This window comes from Melitaea cinxia, chromosome 30 (genome assembly GCF_905220565.1).
Source record: "Melitaea cinxia chromosome 30, ilMelCinx1.1, whole genome shotgun sequence".
NCBI classification, from domain to species: Eukaryota; Metazoa; Arthropoda; class Insecta; order Lepidoptera; family Nymphalidae; genus Melitaea; species Melitaea cinxia.
The window spans coordinates 8,705,281-8,709,853 of NC_059423.1; the positions used below are offsets into that span (position 1 = coordinate 8,705,281).

The 4,573-nt window shown below is 31.7% G+C and overlaps 1 pseudogene; it reads right to left on the reverse strand.

Moving 5' to 3' along the window:
- Window positions 1-4,246: 4,246 nt before the first annotated feature.
- LOC123668328 lies at window positions 4,247-4,370 on the reverse strand (annotated as a pseudogene).
- Between the last annotated feature and the right edge of the window lie 203 nt (window positions 4,371-4,573).

The following is a 4,573-nucleotide window of genomic DNA, read 5'->3' on the forward strand; positions in this document are numbered from 1 at the left end:
TGTATTACTCGTCGATGAAATTGAAGTCTTTTTTTTTTTCGTTTGCGAGCAAACACAATTATTTTTTAAATAAAGTTCAAATTTTTTTTTAAACTTTTCTCTTAGTTTATGTTTTCTAGGTGTATCAAAGATTGAATCTTGGTTAACGACTGATTTTAGACTCATCCGGTAGGTCCTAAAACAAAAAAATACAACATTAAAATACGTAGTAGTAAGTAGTAGTATATACGTGATGGTACTCTGCGAAGTCCACGTTTTGTACCGTACATGTCAGCTTTATCAAAATGGTTTGAACAAACCACATTAGATGAGGATGGCTGTCGTTATAGTTCATTTCGGCTCTATCTATATCTATCTATTCTATCTATCTCCTATTAAAATATTCGTTGGAAACCTAAAATCATGATATTTAGTAGTAAAATATGAGTAGTTAATTCACAAATTTAAACAGACACAGACGAGTTAAAAATTCATATTGACTTCAATTTAGGTAAAACATAAAAATCACACGATAAAAAAACACAATAATGATGTCCACTTTCTACTTAATTATTTTTCTATGATTGCCTACAATTTATTTACACGCATTTTGGGCTAGTGGAAATAAGAATTACTGGTAACACTCCCTCGGTACGTCATTTCGGAGCATGGAAATTATAAGTTCCGAATAACCTGAATATTATTTTGGAATAACAAAAAATATAAAGTTTTGTATGTACTTACGTGTGAAACGATATTTCTTCAGACTTTTTGTTCACTTTGGTATTGTTTTTACCCGACTGCCAAGGAAGGGTTATGTTTTTCGCGCGTATCTTGTATGTATGTATATTTGTATGTAATATTCTTTACTACCTCATATTTCCAGAACCACTGAACGGATTTACATAATTGAGGTATCGTTAGGTTCGTCTTAGCTGCCCAAGTGTTCTTAGATAGGTGATATTAAAAAAAATCAAACATGGCGGCTGCGCGAAGCCATTGTAGTTAATGAAAAAAAAAATTTTTTCTAGAATACAACAATATGGGTATCAAATTGAAGGGCACAATACAAGGATTTTAAAAAGGTATATCATGATTATTATTACCGTAATACTAATAAAGAAATACAATATTAAAGTTTAAAAAATGTGGACTGCTCTTTTCCACGCCTATGCCATGCCAAACTCGCCTCCTAGGCGAAGATCAACTTCGGGGTGTAGCCTTTCTAATAAAATACAATGATTAAAAAAACATACAATTAAAATTACAAATAAAAATTAATAAATGTCACACCAATTTACAATGACATTAATAAAATCAATAACAAATACATAATACCAAATACAAACAAATAATTTTAATAATAATTTCATTATATTAAAACTAATAGTTGTTGACTTAAGCAGTCACCTGCTAAAGGTCAGGCTTACGTTGCTGCTTTGCTAAAGGTCAGGCTTACGTTGCTTTGAGCAGAGTGAGATCTTTCTCCGGGCTTGCTATCAGTTCTCTTGACCCTAAAAAATTACTTAATTAACCACATGATGTAAACTGTTTTAACGAATTGAACCGATTACGTAATTTGTCTGACTAAAACGACAAAAATAAAATAATAATTAAAAAAAAAAAAAACCCGCCTGCGTGAAGAACAACTAATAGAAAATCAACTGAAAAAGCTGGAATAAGATAAAAATTCAATATGCACACAAAGTCAGCGAAATAAATAGAAAAAATATCAAACATTTTGTGCTGTACATTTAAAATATATTAATACGGTAGTCCTTCGAAACTTTATGCAATGTAGTAGATAATATGCAGTCGGAGGCATGAAATTGAAGGATAAGTCAAATCATTCTCTCTTTGTGCGTATCTCCGACCGTAAGAGGGAAACTCTCGAAAATCCGCAATAACTTTTTACTGGGTTTACCGATATTGATAATTTTTAATTTAATCAAAAGCTGATGTTTATCATGTAGTCACATATAAATTTTATCGAGATCTGATAACTACTTTTTGAGTAATCTTTGATAACACGTAGTTGCTTGACTATTTTTTCGTCGATCTACGTTGTATTACTTGTCGATGTAATCGAAGTCGATTTTTTTTTTCGTTTGCGAGCAAACACAATTATATACTATGTAGTGATAACGTGACTCATGAGCAAGAGTTGATCCAGCTTCGGCGCAAGGTCACACAGTCGTGGTCAGGTCACAAGAAGTTTTAAATTAATTTTGATAATAACAGATACACGTAAAAAGTAGATATTTAATTAATGTATGTAAGTACTGTACTTAAAATATCTATATTGTGACTAAATAATAATTGTGTTTGCTCGCAAACGAAAAAAACAAAAAAAAAAAAAAAAAATGTCAAGTAACTACGCGTTATCAAAGATTACTCAAAAAGTAGTTATCAGATCTCAATAAAATGTATATGTGACCATATGACAAATATCAGCTTTCGATTAAATTAAAAATTATTAAAATCGGTACACCCAGTAAAAAGTTATTGCGGATTTTCAAGAAGTTCCCTCGAATTCTCTGGGATCCCATCATCAGTTCTTGGTTTCCTTATCATGGTACTAAACTAGGGATATCTTTTTTCCAACAAAAAAAAATTATCAAAATCGGTACATCCAGTAGAAAGTTATGCGTTATAATACAACGTAGGTCGACGAAAAAAGCGTCAAGTAAAAACGCATTATTAGATATAGCTCGAAAAGTAGTTGTTAGATCTCAAATAAATTTAAATGGGACCAATTGACACACACCACCTTTCGATTAATAAAAAATTTGTCGAAATCGGTCCACACGGTCAAAAATTCTGATGTAACATACATTTAAAAAAAAATACAGTCGAATTGAGAACCTCCTCCTTTTTTGGAAGTCGGTTAAAAATATAAAAATATTTATTTTAACAATTTTGATTAATTGTCCACCTAGGTGCTGGACCCAGCCCAGGGGAAGATCATGTTTCTTTAAGTAACTTTTAAAAGTGTCTAGTGATTGTGTTTGTGCGCGCCTTACATTTATGTGCAAAGCATTCTACAACCAAACAGCTTGTACTGGATAAAAGTTGGTATAAAAAGAAGCAGCATAAGAAGGAGTTTTAAAAATAAAATTACTATCCGATCAAAGAGACCAGTCGTGAGAATTAGATAGTAACTTATAGCTCTTTTAAATAGCAAGGGGTCTTTGGGTTAAACAGTAAGCAGAAGAAAAGCAATAGGATGTGAGCTGTCATACATAGACTATAAAAAAAATAAAAATAAATTGCGTACGTACAAAGTACACATGTCAGAAGTGAAACTTCTTTGGCAAACTAATTGAAAAAAACTAATTAAACAAAACTAATTAAAACCAAAGATTTAGATATCCGTTCCAACGCTATCTAGTTATTAGTTTGCAATGTAATACTATTGATATTAATTTAACAATCTTTTTAGTTTCTATAGCACACGCTAGGTGGCTCTGTTTTGCCGAGCTGTGAACGTAGTATATAATCTTAATATATATAAATCTCGTGTCACAATGTTTGTCCTCAATGGACTCCTAAACCACTTAACCGATTATAATAAAATTCGCACACCATGTGCAATTCGATCCAACTTGAGAGATAGGATAGTTTAAATCTCAAATTATAGTCGCAATTTTAATTTATTGCTAATTATTTGTCTGTTATTATTTGACAGTCACAATTATCTGTTAACTCCAAATGATTCTAACAGATGTCGATACCTTTCGACTGGGTTGAGTTAGTAATCAATAGATGGCGCTGCTATGGTAAATCTACGAACGTGTCATATAAGCTACATTTCAACAGCATAATTACAACGTGTTGTTGACGCTATAAAATTAATTAAATTTATTTTGTAGTGAACGAAATACCGTATAATTCAATGACTGATGTTCTCTTATTGTTCCTCTTAGATTGTTTACTATAATGTAATATAACAAAAACTTTAGCCACAGCAACGCGTGGCCGGGTCAGCTAGTATTTTATAAATATAATTTTTCACGACGTTTTCTGTATGTTTGTTAAAAAGTTTAATGTTTCATTCTTGTGTATGTCATGAAAGAATAAATTATCCGCAAGAATATGATGTGTTTTGTTAAATTATAGACTGTTTACATTTCGTATCTCGAATCGAAGAAGAATAGATATTCTAATAAAAATTTAGTTTCATAATGCTTTTTTATATATATTTTATGTTAAGCTAAGTTACAAAGACTAATTGAAAAAAAAAAACAAATTGAAAAAAAAACCAAAAAGCCAACGTCACGCGGTGTTCCCAGGCGGTCCTCTGACCCATCTAATTACTGACCGCGCCCGACGTTGCTTAATTTTGGTGATCGGACGAGAACCAGTGTATTCAACGTGGTGTGGACGTTTAACTTTTAAATAAAACATGACTGTTTGCATTGTCTAATTACAACAAAATGCTGTGAACGTTGTATATAAAGACATTCTGTAGTATATTTAGTATCAGCATTGCACCCGTGCGAAGCCCGAGCTGGTTGCTAGTTAATAACTAAAAAGTTGCTAGAAAAATTCTGTTTTGCCGTTTTCGTTCTCTCTTCACGTTCTACTTCCTGTC